Source organism: Bos javanicus, chromosome 3 (assembly GCF_032452875.1).
Source record: "Bos javanicus breed banteng chromosome 3, ARS-OSU_banteng_1.0, whole genome shotgun sequence".
NCBI classification, from domain to species: Eukaryota; Metazoa; Chordata; class Mammalia; order Artiodactyla; family Bovidae; genus Bos; species Bos javanicus.
Genome location: NC_083870.1, coordinates 8120497 through 8134322, shown reverse-complemented (window position 1 = coordinate 8134322; position 13826 = coordinate 8120497). Strand labels below are relative to the sequence as shown.

Here is a 13826-nt window from a genome sequence, read left to right as displayed (position 1 = left end):
GCTGGAGGGATGCGTGTGCAGCTGGGACGAACAGATTCGCAGGACCCTGGATAAAGGGAGAAGCGCCAAGGTGATCCAGTTCAACACAGGGAATAAGCGTCAGTACCCTGGAATCCCCTCGAGTGGACAAGAATCTGAAAACATACATGAAATCCAAAATCTGTACACGGGAAACAGAAGCACTTTGCAGTCCACCGGAAACGAGCACAATATTGGAAACCCACTGTGCTTCAGCAACAACCGTGACTCCGACATTGGAGTCGGCTTTGCAGAAGAAACGAAATCAACAGGCAAGTAAGTCGGCGGGAAACAGGCGAGCTGTCCCAATCCCACCCTGGGTACATACCCGTGAGAGCCGCAACTCTTCATTCGGAAAGACACGTGCAAACCCCACGGTCGTAGCAGCGCCGTTTGCCGAAGCCGAGACGTGGAGGAAACCCTAGTGCCCATCCCCAACGGCTCACCCACGTAGGTGCCATACCAGAGACAGGGAGAGAATGGGATGGCACTGAGCCATCCACGCGAGTCCAATAGTGTCACTGGCAGCAGCAGCGGAAGCTGGAGCTGCAGAATATTACCCTTGGTGAGGGAAGTCAAACAGGCAGGGTCACAGATGGGCGGAATCTTAAGTGTTGTACAAATTCACCCCTGTGGCAACCAGCGACAGACTCTCAGACTCGGGAAAGCAGCCTCGGGCTTCCCAAGGGCAGAGTCACGGACGGAGGGATGGATGAGGAGCCGGGCTCAACGGATGTACCGTACCAGTACTGCGTAGAAAGGAGAGGAGCAACAAGGAGACACGGGATACTACAGGGAATGAGATCCCATATCCTGTCACCACCTGTAACGGAAACCGATCTGAAACCCTCATCCTACACGCACAGGTGTGAATCACAACGTTGTACAGCAGACACGGGCACCAGGCTGTAGTTGTACACTTCCAGAACAACAACTGCCACTCCGGGGAAGTCAATCCGTCGAGGATCGGTCCAACAGTAGGACAAAGAAGAGCTCACATGATGATCCAGCAGACCCAATCCCGGCTACTCATCGGGAAAAGACAACACGCCCAATGGGAAGAGAGGCGGGCATCCCCCAGGGTCATCGCAGCCCTCGGTGCCGTAGCCGAGACGTGGGAAACGCTCACGTGCCCGTCGACCCGTGGCCGGCACGAGAAGGTGAGGCAAATACGTACCGTGGAATATGACGCAGCCGTCAAGTAGCAGCGGCCATCGCCATGGGCCGCAACGCCGCACGGACCCACAGAAGGGTCCGCTGACTGAAGTGAGTCGGGTGGAGAGGGACAAAGCTCTGTGGACTCGAACAACGAATACCAGTGAATCTATGTGCAAAGGGGAAACCGACCTGGAGACGGAGAGAACGTGCATAGGGCTAGCCAAGGGGAAAGGCAGGGGAGGGACGAAGTTGGAGTCGGATCAAGAGATAGGAAATACTGTACTTACAGTCGATGAGCAACAGAGCTTTCCTCTGTAGCATGACAACTGTATTCGTGTCTCGCCTTAACCTACACTGGAAAATCCCCTGGAAAAGAACAGGGGACTGAATCACTTTGCCGAGCACCTGAGACTAACCCAGGACTGTAAGGCAGTTCTCCTCGTGTTGGAAGAAGCAGAAGGAGGAGCAGGCCCTGGCCTGGGGTAGGGGGTGGGGGGAGGCAGGCCAGTGCGCCAAATGCAAAGGCAGGTTCCTGGACAGCCTGGGATTTGGAATGGCTCAGGGAGGACCTGGGCGTTGGGGGGGGTGGTGTGCAAATGGTGGAGGTGGGGAGCCGGGTGGGGGTGGGATGGGGGTTGCGTTTGGGGAAGTAGGGGCACGGTGAGGGTGCAGGCTGAGGTGGTGGTGCTCTTGGGGCAGGGCTGATGCTGAGGTGAGGCGCGCAACAGGGTTTCAGGGGCATGGGGTGGTGTTTGGGGTGGTGTTTGAGGCGGTGAGGCCGTCCCTGTTGGAGACCCATTTCTGCCGAGGGACGGGAGCTGGTGGACTTCTTTGGAACTCCTCCTGCAAGACGCTGGTCCGGGGACCCTCCAGGCGAAAGGGAGGTATGCTTGCCAGATGTGGCAACATCCTTGCTCCTGGCTGTGCAAACGTAGTGTGATTGATTCTCGGAGTGTGGGGAGAGTGAGGCAGGGAGCTTGGAGACGGACGTGGTGAAAGGTCTTGAAGAGGTGGTGCGGGCGGCTGCCAGCCGTGGGCTATTCCTTCCAAGTGCAATCCCTGAGCCCCCGGCTGGGTCCGGGTGAGGAAGCGAGCAAACACAAGAAAGGCGCCTGGACGCACGGGCGGCTGAGCCCGCAGGGCTTGGGGCCACGGAGGCTTGGCAGCAGGGCCTTTTCTGGGTGGGGTGGGGTGGGGCGGGGTGGTGGGCGTCTGCGCGGGAGAGGCAGCGGGCGGCAGGTAGCAGCCAGCGGTTGCAGGAGCGCTGCCTGGAGCGCCTTTCAGCCGGCAGACCTAGCTGGTCTCTGGGGCTGCACTGCGGGACCAAAAGGGGACGCTGTGGCTGCATGGGCCGGGAATCGAACCCGGGCCTCCCGCGTGGCAGGCGAGAATTCTACCACTGAACCACCCATGCACCGATGGCCAACGCCGCCCGACGCTGCCCCAGAGGCGCTGACCGCCACCCGCTCGGCACTGCTCACTGCTCACTGCTCGCCCGTCGGCATCTATCTGCTCCATCGGAGCAGGAGACGACGGTGGGGAGCGGGGAGAGGGGGCGACCTGAAAGCCAGGATCCGGGCACGTGCAGGACCACAGGGCGCGGCGCTCCCGGAGGGTTCCACTCGGCCCGTCGCGCGCCTTCTGCGCCGACCACGGCCGCCGCGACCCTGTCGGTGTCGCCCGAGGGGGCCGGGAGCCGACGCCTCCCGCCCGGCGCCGAGATCCCTGTCAGGTGCAGGCGCAGGCGCTGCGTGGTCGCTGCTGCCGCGCGCCGACGTTCCTCTCAGCGAACGCCGGGTCCCGACCCAAAGGCGTGTGAGCCCGGCTCGTGCGCTCTGGCGGACCGCGCGCCCGAGGTCCGGCTCTGACGGGGTGGTGGTGCTGGTGAGGAGGGGCCCTTTGGCAGAGCGGCTCCTGGCTCGGGGACTGCCGGCTGAGGCAGGGAGCGCGCTCTGGAAGGGCTTGGCTCCGGCCCGGGCAGCGGCTTCCCCCGGGAAGGCCGGGGGCGCCGGCCGGGCGCCGGTGGGCGGGCTGCACGGGCACGTAGGGCTTCTGCTCCCTCCCCAGAGGAGCACCCTTCCCGGGACGGACTGGTGCCAGGAAGACCGGTGTTCGCTGGCCAGCAGGAAGGCTGGGAGGCACGTGTCCCTGGCGGGCGGCAGGCAGGTGTGGCGCGGCCAAGGCCGCAAGGCGCAGAAGCGTCGAGGGCACGCAGCACCCCCTGGCGGGCAAGGCGGGGGCTCGGCCGCCTCGGTGTGACTGGGGAGCGCAGGCGGGCCGGCGGGGCGGGTGCGGAGGACAGGGTGCCGGCCGGAGGGAGAGCGGCCGGGGGCGGACGTGGAAGCAAGGCTGCGAGAGCGAGTTGGCCGTTCCCCGGCAGAAGTCGGAGCGCCGGCGACGCGAGGAGGCCTTGCCAGCCGCCGCGGGGCTGCGTGCTTCGGTGCGGCCGGGGGCGGGGCGGGGCCGTGGGAGTGGGAGGGTGGGCGAGGGTGGGCGAGGGGGAGGCGGGGAGGCAGGAAAACCAGCAGCTGCAGCTGCAGCCAGCTGGGGAGGAAAGATGCGCTGAGGAGGACTGAAGGTTCCTGGGGTGGGGGTGCAGGTGGCGGGAGGCGGCGCGTGTGTGGAGCAAGGCAGTGGCGCGGGGAGGACGGGCGCGTTTGTCCGGCGGGCCAAAAGGCTGGCTTGTCAGGAGTGGGATTCGAACCCACGCCTCCAGGGGAGACTGCGACCTGAACGCAGCGCCTTAGACCGCTCGGCCATCCTGACGGCGGGCCTGGCTGGGCGCGTGGCCGCTCGCCTGGCTGGGACCCGACGCGGCGCGAGCCCCGGCGCCCTTGGCGGGCCGCGCGCCGCGCCGCGCCGCGCTAGGCAGGCAGGCAGGCAGGCAGGCAGGCAGGCAGGCGGCCGTCCGGGGTGGGTGTCGACGGAGCCGGCGCGCGGCGGCCGGCCGAGGCGCCTGGCTCGGCGGCTGGCCGCGCCCCGGACCCAGCCGGGCCGTGGGCGGGCCGGCCCCTCCCCAGCCGCGCCTCTCCTGGCCCGACGCCGGCCGGCGCGCGCCCACCGTGTCCTCGCAGCCTCGCTTGCCTTCTCGGGCCCCCTTCTCCCGGCGGAATGCCCGCGTGGGAGGCAAGAGGCGGCGCGCCCTGGGGAGTGTCCAGTGCCGCGGGGGTCCGGGGCCCTGTCGGGGTGGCGGGCTGCCGCTGTGAGCGAGGCGGTGGGTTGGGTGCGCGGTTGGGTCGGGACCCGCGGTGGCCGGGGGCCCGTGCTGGGCAGGGGTCGCGTCGGCAGGCAGCCCGAGAGCCCGTGAGCGGCCGGGCGGTAGGACGGTCGCCGCCGTCCTCGTTAGTATAGTGGTGAGTATCCCCGCCTGTCACGCGGGAGACCGGGGTTCGATTCCCCGACGGGGAGGCCACACACCCTTTTTGGTGGCCGCGGTCGCTCTCTGTCCTGCCGCCAGGCCCCCAGAGGCCCTTCGTCTGGTCCCGCCGCCTTTGGGCGAGGCGCCAGGGCGCGGTGCGCGGCCTAGCCACCGTCGACCCCCTCTCCCCGTGCGGGCCTCCAGCCCGAGCCCTTTGTGGTCGCCGGGCGCACGGTCGCCACGGCCGAGCGAGGGCCTCCTTGGCCACCCCACGGCCTTGCCCGACCAGAGCCGGAGCTTGCGGCCCGCGGGGCCGCCCGGCCGCCCACGCACCCACTCCCACTGGCCGCCTCAGTGGGCTCCTAGGCTCGCGACGCCCCCGCCGTGCGGCTCGGCACAGCGCCGCGACGCGTGCAGGCAGCTGGGTCCCGTGTCCCCAAGTCGTCGTGGGAAGTGGGCGCGCCCAGCGCCCGGTGGAGAAGGGCTTTGGCCAGCTGGGTGCGGGAAGCTGCGTGCCCCGCGTTGCCCGCCGGAGGTGAGGGCGGAGGCGTTCGCGGGCCGCGGCGGGGAGCGAAGGGCCGCAGGGCCGCAAGGCCGTCGGGCCGGTGGACCACGGCAACGGCGTAGCGCCGACGCGCATGGGGCGCCGCGCGGCTGCTGGTGGCGCCGACGGCGGCGCAGAGCCTCCGGCTGACGGGGCGTCGGGGCAGGGATGCGGAGGCGGTGGCGGCAGGGGCGGCAGGGGCGGCGGCGGCAGCGGCGGCGGCTAGATTATGCTGGGGCGATCCCGGGGCCGGCGTCCGGCGGCCGCCCGGGCTGTGTAGCGTTGGTGGTATAGTGGTGAGCATAGCTGCCTTCCAAGCAGTTGACCCGGGTTCGATTCCCGGCCAACGCAGCGGGCCGACCTTTTGCTGAGCTGCACCGCCCTCCCGGCACGGGCGATGGCGGGGGAGAGAGAGCTGGGAGCGGGGAGCCAGCCCGCTGGCCCGCGGCTTTTGGCGTGTGTGCGAGAAGCCGGCGGCGCGCGCAGTGTTTTGAGGGGGCTGAAAGCAAGACGGCACGCCAAGGCAGGAGGACTGACGCGGCCGGCGGGCGGCTGGACTTGCAAAGGCCGGGTGTGGGCGGCAAGGTGGCGCGGGCGGGTGGCATGGAGGCGCTGGGTTCAGCGGGAGCAGGCGAGGGCCTGGCCCCGACGCTCCCTGGTGGTCTAGTGGTTAGGATTCGGCGCTCTCACCGCCGCGGCCCGGGTTCGATTCCCGGTCAGGGAAGCCTTTCTTCTTCCTCTCCGGAGGCCTGCCACCTGCCGGGATCCTCGCCGGCGACCCTCCCACCTTTACCCTTTTAGCCTACGCAATGGCAACCCACTCCAGTCCTCCTGCCTGGAAAACCCCATGGACGGAGGAGCCTGGGAGGCTGCAGACCATGGGGTCGCTAAAAGTCCCATAGGACCGAGCGACTTCACTTTCACTTTTCACTTGCATGCATTGCAGAAGGAAATGGCAAGCCACTCCAGTGTTCTTGCCTGGAGAATCCCAGGGACGGGGGAGCCTGGTGGGCTGCCGTCTATGGGGTCGCACAGAGTCGGACAGGACTGACGCGACCTAGCAGCTCAGCACTGCGCCAGAGGCCCCCGGGACCCTGCACCTCCAGCCCAAGCACGATTCAGGCCACCTCCGCCGTCCCCCGGGGCAAACCTTTGTTGGCCGCGGTGGCAACCTCGCGCCGCTTTCACCACGACCGGCCTGAGGCCTCCCATCCCCCGCCTCCCTCCCTCCTGAGGGGCTGCGGCTGCTGGCCCTGGTGGCGGCGGTGATGCTCCTGGGCTTGTGCTGGTTCTCCTGCTGTGGGGGGCGGGGGGGGCGCGGGGGGGTGGGGTGAGGAGGTGGGGTGGGATAGGGCGGGGTGGGGATAGGGGCGGGGGTAGGGGCGCGAGCTGTGGTGGTCGCCAGCGGGGGCCAGCAGCGGCAGGGGCGGTGGCCGCAGCCGAAGGTGAGCGAAGGGGCTGTGCCTCGGGGAGTGGGGGCCAGTGGCCACGGACACGCCTGCCTTCCCATGTCCCTCATGCCAGCCCCGTCTCTGGGCGGCTTGGCCACTGCGCGCCAGGTCCCGGGCTGGCTGTGACTCCCGTATGGTGCTGGTGTCTCCAAGAGGGTTCTGGTCTTGAGTGGGCTCTGAGAGGCGGACCACGGCGCCCGGGAGGCATCGGGATCAGTTCAGTCGCTCAGGGCACTGTAGCAGCCAGGCTTCCCTGTCCATCACCAACTCTCGAGGCTTGCTCAAACTCATGTCCGTCCAGTCGGGGATGCCATCCAAGCCTCTCGTCTTCTGTCGGGTCGTCCCGGTCTCCTCCTGCCTTCCATCAGGGTCTTTCCCCGTGAATCAGTTTTGCGGGTCGGGTGGCCAGAGGATTGGCGTTTCGGCTTCAGCCTCAGTCCTTCTAATGAATATTCAGGACTGATTTCCTCTAGGATGGACGGGATGGGTCTCCTCGCAGTCCAAGGGACTCTCAAGAGTCTTCTCCAACACCGCAGTCCAAAAGCATCAATTCTTCGGCACTCATCCTTCTTTATACTCCACCTCTCACATCTGTACGTGACCGCTGGAGAAACCGTAGCTTTCCCGAGACAGCCCCTCGTCACAGACCTCGTCTCTGCTTTGCGACATGCTGTCCAGGTTGGTCATAGCTTTTCTCCCAAGGAGCGAACGTCTTTTCATTTCGCCGGCGCGGCCGGCGTCTGCAGTGCTTTGGGGCAGCCCCCCAAAATGAAGTCTTTCCCGCTTTCCGTTCTTTCCCCGTCTATTTGCCATGAAGTGATGGGACGGGATGCCATGATCTTAGTTGTCTGAATGTTGAGTTTGAAGCCAACGTTTTCACTCTCCTCTTTCACTTTCCTCAAGGGGCTCTTTAGTTCTTCTTCGCTGTCCCCGAGGCAAAGGGGTGAAGATGGATGTGGACCTGTGCCTCGAATCCCACCACCGCTTAGTGGAAGTGAGAGAGCTCGCAGATCCGGGCGGGGCGGGCCGGCCCGGCTGGGCAAAGCTAGCCCACCAGCCTGGAGGCGGCAGATGCGCTCGAGGCAGCGATGCCTGCCAGGGAGGACAACCCGACCGTCAGGGTGTTTCCCTTGCCTGACCACAGCTCTCAATCCTACCGGACTGAGGCAAGATTTCCCCAGGCCTCCCTCCCCCACTCGTAACCAAAGGTGGGCACTGGGGCGCGCGCACACCCACACCCACCCACCCACCCACCCACACACACACACACACACACCACACACCCACCCACACACACACACACGCACAGCGCCCTGTTCCCCGCACCCCTCCCCTAGTTATGACGTCTACGAGTTTCCCATTCTCATCCAACTGTCTATCCAGGATCCACTCCATCCCTCTCGCCAACCTGTCATTGTCTTCCCCTAGGAACTCTCCCCGAGGGTAATCGCCCACCACAGTCTCCCCTTGGGCCAATCTCGAGGTCGTCTTTCCCCAAAGGGTTTCATTCCACGTCCGTTCAAGGACTGTGTCCTTCGGAGGGGAAGTGGACGGCCGACCAAGGGCACCAAAGTGCGGCGAGGGCGGCACACTCGGGTGGGATGGCGCCTGTCCCCTATGGGAAAGGAGCCCCCGTGGCCCGACGTGTGCTTGCCGTGGCCAAAGGAGGTTTCCTTGAGGCCCCTGCCGGGGCCGTGGGCATCAGCGTGCGTGGGGGAGACTATGGGACGAAGGTGCTTGGGGCCATGGCTGGTGGGCGCCCCACGTGGATCAGGGACCTGGGCAGAGCGATCATCGCAGGGAGAGGGGGCGGCGGCGAGCCGAGGGGCTGGCAGGCAGGCCCAGGGGTGCTTGGGTGGAGTCTTCCTGGAGGGCCAGCATGAAGGGATGGGTGGGGCTCGCGGGAACCTGGCCGAAAGATCGGCAGGCCACTGGAGCAGGCCCTCTGCAGGAGCATGGGCGCGGTGGCGAAGCCCTGCCAGGCCCATGTGAGAGGCTGGGACGGATCTGCGGGAGGTAGGGGTGGGCGTGGGGTCGGGGTGGGTCTGCGGAGCCGGAGGGAGGCCCGCACTGGTGAACCTCAGGGCAGGGCAGGCCAGGCCAGGGCAGGACGTGGGAGGGGTGGCCCGAGCTCCGGGGCGATGGTGGCGGGGCGGGGGGTGGGGGGAGGCGGATGGGGCCGAGCCTGGAGTCTGGAGGGAAAGGCAGAGGGCAGGCCGTGACAGTGATGGGGCTGTGGCATGAGGAAGATGGTGGGGGAGCACTCCATTCATTTGGGCGGGGTAGCGGGTGAGCGGGCGAGCCACACTGGTGCGCGGTGCCGCAGGCTGCTCAGGCTCAGCGGTGGGCTGAGGACGCAGGCAAGCCAACGACAGAAACGGGGTGCCAGACGGGGGCCAGACCTGGTCCGAGATGGGTGGGCCCGCCGTACCGCCCCAGAGACCAAAGTCACCACTCATCAGGAGCAAATGTCCAGTCTCGGGTGTGACATGGCTGGGGGCACAGGGTGGGATGGGGGGTGGTGGTTGGGAGCTCCGGTGGCTGAGATTTCACGAGGACCAAGGAGAGCTCCCACGTGACCGAGCACAGCCGTCCCTCCAGGGTACACACCCGCAGAGGGCAAACCTCGGGGAGGCCTGAGGGTGCCCACACCGCCACGGACACGGCGACACTGTTTGCCATGGCCAAGACACGGAGCAAACCCCAGCGCCCATCCACACGTGGCGGGCCCGAGAAGAGGTGGCACAGATGTAGCATGGAACCATCACTCAGTCATAAAGAAATAAGTCCAGTGTTGCCACTTGTCACAAGCAATGATGGACCTAGAGACTCTTACACTTGGTGAAGCACGTCAGACCGCGTTGGACAAAGGCATGTGGAACGTGTGAAAGAATACAAAACGGAGCTATTTGCCGAGGAGAAACCCACTCACGCAGAAAGCCACCTCAGGGGAACGCCAGCGGAAAGGCAGCGCTGGAGGGATGCGTGTGCAGCTGGGACGAACAGATTCGCAGGACCCTGGATAAAGGGAGAAGCGCCAAGGTGATCCAGTTCAACACAGGGAATAAGCGTCAGTACCCTGGAATCCCCTCGAGTGGACAAGAATCTGAAAACATACATGAAATCCAAAATCTGTACACGGGAAACAGAAGCACTTTGCAGTCCACCGGAAACGAGCACAATATTGGAAACCCACTGTACTTGAGCAACAACCGTGACTCCGACACTGGAGTCGGCTTTGCAGAAGAAACGAAATCAACAGGCAAGTAAGTCGGCGGGAAACAGGCGCGCTGTCCCAATCCCACCCTGGGTACATACCCGTGAGAGCCGCAACTCTTCATTCGGAAAGACACGTGCAAACCCCACGGTCGTAGCAGCGCCGTTTGCCGAAGCCGAGACGTGGAGGAAACCCTAGTGCCCATCCCCAACGGCTCACCCACGTAGGTGCCATACCAGAGACAGGGAGAGAATGGGATGGCACTGAGCCATCCACGCGAGTCCAATAGTGTCACTGGCAGCAGCAGCGGAAGCTGGAGCTGCAGAATATTACCCTTGGTGAGGGAAGTCAAACAGGCAGGGTCACAGATGGGCGGAATCTTAAGTGTTGTACAAATTCACCCCTGTGGCAACCAGCGACAGACTCTCAGACTCGGGAAAGCAGCCTCGGGCTTCCCAAGGGCAGAGTCACGGACGGAGGGATGGATGAGGAGCCGGGCTCAACGGATGTACCGTACCAGTACTGCGTAGAAAGGAGAGGAGCAACAAGGAGACACGGGATACTACAGGGAATGAGATCCCATATCCTGTCACCACCTGTAACGGAAACCGATCTGAAACCCTCATCCTACACGCACAGGTGTGAATCACAACGTTGTACAGCAGACACGGGCACCAGGCTGTAGTTGTACACTTCCAGAACAACAACTGCCACTCCGGGGAAGTCAATCCGTCGAGGATCGGTCCAACAGTAGGACAAAGAAGAGCTCACATGATGATCCAGCAGACCCAATCCCGGCTACTCATCGGGAAAAGACAACACGCCCAATGGGAAGAGAGGCGGGCATCCCCCAGGGTCATCGCAGCCCTCGGTGCCGTAGCCGAGACGTGGGAAACGCTCACGTGCCCGTCGACCCGTGGCCGGCACGAGAAGGTGAGGCAAATACGTACCGTGGAATATGACGCAGCCGTCAAGTAGCAGCGGCCATCGCCATGGGCCGCAACGCCGCACGGACCCACAGAAGGGTCCGCTGACTGAAGTGAGTCGGGTAGAGAGGGACAAAGCTCTGTGGACTCGAACAACGAATACCAGTGAATCTATGTGCAAAGGGGAAACCGACCTGGAGACGGAGAGAACGTGCATAGGGCTAGCCAAGGGGAAAGGCAGGGGAGGGACGAAGTTGGAGTCGGATCAAGAGATAGGAAATACTGTACTTACAGTCGATGAGCAACAGAGCTTTCCTCTGTAGCATGACAACTGTATTCGTGTCTCGCCTTAACCTACACTGGAAAATCCCCTGGAAAAGAACAGGGGACTGAATCACTTTGCCGAGCACCTGAGACTAACCCAGGACTGTAAAGCAGTTCTCCTCGTGTTGGAAGAAGCAGAAGGAGGAGCAGGCCCTGGCCTGGGGTAGGGGGTGGGGGGAGGCAGGCCAGTGCGCCAAATGCAAAGGCAGGTTCCTGGACAGCCTGGGATTTGGAATGGCTCAGGGAGGACCTGGGCGTTGGGGGGGGGGTGGTGTGCAAATGGTGGAGGTGGGGAGCCGGGTGGGGGTGGGATGGGGGTTGCGTTTGGGGAAGTAGGGGCACGGTGAGGGTGCAGGCTGAGGTGGTGGTGCTCTTGGGGCAGGGCTGATGCTGAGGTGAGGCGCGCAACAGGGTTTCAGGGGCATGGGGTGGTGTTTGGGGTGGTGTTTGAGGCGGTGAGGCCGTCCCTGTTGGAGACCCATTTCTGCCGAGGGACGGGAGCTGGTGGACTTCTTTGGAACTCCTCCTGCAAGACGCTGGTCCAGGGACCCTCCAGGCGAAAGGGAGGTATGCTTGCCAGATGTGGCAACATCCTTGCTCCTGGCTGTGCAAACGTAGTGTGATTGATTCTCGGAGTGTGGGGAGAGTGAGGCAGGGAGCTTGGAGACGGACGTGGTGAAAGGTCTTGAAGAGGTGGTGCGGGCGGCTGCCAGCCGTGGGCTATTCCTTCCAAGTGCAATCCCTGAGCCCCCGGCTGGGTCCGGGTGAGGAAGCGAGCAAACACAAGAAAGGCGCCTGGACGCACGGGCGGCTGAGCCCGCAGGGCTTGGGGCCACGGAGGCTTGGCAGCAGGGCCTTTTCTGGGTGGGGTGGGGTGGGGCGGGGTGGTGGGCGTCTGCGCGGGAGAGGCAGCGGGCGGCAGGTAGCAGCCAGCGGTTGCAGGAGCGCTGCCTGGAGCGCCTTTCAGCCGGCAGACCTAGCTGGGCTCTGGGGCTGCACTGCGGGACCAAAAGGGGACGCTGTGGCTGCATGGGCCGGGAATCGAACCCGGGCCTCCCGCGTGGCAGGCGAGAATTCTACCACTGAACCACCCATGCACCGATGGCCAACGCCGCCCGACGCTGCCCCAGAGGCGCTGACCGCCACCCGCCCGGCACTGCTCACTGCTCACTGCTCGCCCGTCGGCATCTATCTGCTCCATCGGAGCAGGAGACGACGGTGGGGAGCGGGGAGAGGGGGCGACCTGAAAGCCAGGATCCGGGCACGTGCAGGACCACAGGGCGCGGCGCTCCCGGAGGGTTCCACTCGGCCCGTCGCGCGCCTTCTGCGCCGACCACGGCCGCCGCGACCCTGTCGGTGTCGCCCGAGGGGGCCGGGAGCCGACGCCTCCCGCCCGGCGCCGAGATCCCTGTCAGGTGCAGGCGCAGGCGCTGCGTGGTCGCTGCTGCCGCGCGCCGACGTTCCTCTCAGCGAACGCCGGGTCCCGACCCAAAGGCGTGTGAGGCCGGCTCGTGCGCTCTGGCGGACCGCGCGCCCGAGGTCCGGCTCTGACGGGGTGGTGGTGCTGGTGAGGAGGGGCCCTTTGGCAGAGCGGCTCCTGGCTCGGGGACTGCCGGCTGAGGCAGGGAGCGCGCTCTGGAAGGGCTTGGCTCCGGCCCGGGCAGCGGCTTCCCCCGGGAAGGCCGGGGGCGCCGGCCGGGCGCCGGTGGGCGGGCTGCACGGGCACGTAGGGCTTCTGCTCCCTCCCCAGAGGAGCACCCTTCCCGGGACGGACTGGTGCCAGGAAGACCGGTGTTCGCTGGCCAGCAGGAAGGCTGGGAGGCACGTGTCCCTGGCGGGCGGCAGGCAGGTGTGGCGCGGCCAAGGCCGCAAGGCGCAGAAGCGTCGAGGGCACGCAGCACCCCCTGGCGGGCAAGGCGGGGGCTCGGCCGCCTCGGTGTGACTGGGGAGCGCAGGCGGGCCGGCGGGGCGGGTGCGGAGGACAGGGTGCCGGCCGGAGGGAGAGCGGCCGGGGGCGGACGTGGAAGCAAGGCTGCGAGAGCGAGTTGGCCGTTCCCCGGCAGAAGTCGGAGCGCCGGCGACGCGAGGAGGCCTTGCCAGCCGCCGCGGGGCTGCGTGCTTCGGTGCGGCCGGGGGCGGGGCGGGGCCGTGGGAGTGGGAGGGTGGGCGAGGGTGGGCGAGGGGGAGGCGGGGAGGCAGGAAAACCAGCAGCTGCAGCTGCAGCCAGCTGGGGAGGAAAGATGCGCTGAGGAGGACTGAAGGTTCCTGGGGTGGGGGTGCAGGTGGCGGGAGGCGGCGCGTGTGTGGAGCAAGGCAGTGGCGCGGGGAGGACGGGCGCGTTTGTCCGGCGGGCCAAAAGGCTGGCTTGTCAGGAGTGGGATTCGAACCCACGCCTCCAGGGGAGACTGCGACCTGAACGCAGCGCCTTAGACCGCTCGGCCATCCTGACGGCGGGCCTGGCTGGGCGCGTGGCCGCTCGCCTGGCTGGGACCCGACGCGGCGCGAGCCCCGGCGCCCTTGGCGGGCCGCGCGCCGCCGCGCCGCGCTAGGCAGGCAGGCAGGCAGGCAGGCAGGCAGGCAGGCGGCCGTCCGGGGTGGGTGTCGACGGAGCCGGCGCGCGGCGGCCGGCCGAGGCGCCTGGCTCGGCGGCTGGCCGCGCCCCGGACCCAGCCGGGCCGTGGGCGGGCCGGCCCCTCCCCAGCCGCGCCTCTCCTGGCCCGACGCCGGCCGGCGCGCGCCCACCGTGTCCTCGCAGCCTCGCTTGCCTTCTCGGGCCCCCTTCTCCCGGCGGAATGCCCGCGTGGGAGGCAAGAGGCGGCGCGCCCTGGGG

At 66.2% G+C, this 13826-nt stretch overlaps 7 non-coding genes across 7 annotated transcripts; 3 read left to right on the top strand and 4 right to left on the bottom strand.

Annotated features, from left to right (window-relative positions):
• Positions 1–2519: 2519 nt before the first annotated feature.
• TRNAG-GCC (transfer RNA glycine (anticodon GCC)) lies at positions 2520–2590 on the bottom strand. Its single transcript has one exon. It is a non-coding gene; the product is annotated as a tRNA-Gly (tRNA).
• Positions 2591–3859: 1269 nt separating this feature from the next.
• TRNAL-CAG (transfer RNA leucine (anticodon CAG)) lies at positions 3860–3942 on the bottom strand. The gene has a single exon. It is a non-coding gene; the product is annotated as a tRNA-Leu (tRNA).
• Positions 3943–4512: 570 nt separating this feature from the next.
• TRNAD-GUC (transfer RNA aspartic acid (anticodon GUC)) lies at positions 4513–4584 on the top strand. Its single transcript has one exon. It is a non-coding gene; the product is annotated as a tRNA-Asp (tRNA).
• A 773-nt stretch (positions 4585–5357) lies between these two features.
• Positions 5358–5429, top strand: TRNAG-UCC (transfer RNA glycine (anticodon UCC)). The gene has a single exon. It is a non-coding gene; the product is annotated as a tRNA-Gly (tRNA).
• A 301-nt stretch (positions 5430–5730) lies between these two features.
• Positions 5731–5802, top strand: TRNAE-CUC (transfer RNA glutamic acid (anticodon CUC)). The gene has a single exon. It is a non-coding gene; the product is annotated as a tRNA-Glu (tRNA).
• A 6220-nt stretch (positions 5803–12022) lies between these two features.
• On the bottom strand, positions 12023–12093 carry TRNAG-GCC (transfer RNA glycine (anticodon GCC)). The gene has a single exon. It is a non-coding gene; the product is annotated as a tRNA-Gly (tRNA).
• A 1269-nt stretch (positions 12094–13362) lies between these two features.
• On the bottom strand, positions 13363–13445 carry TRNAL-CAG (transfer RNA leucine (anticodon CAG)). Its single transcript has one exon. It is a non-coding gene; the product is annotated as a tRNA-Leu (tRNA).
• Between the last annotated feature and the right edge of the window lie 381 nt (positions 13446–13826).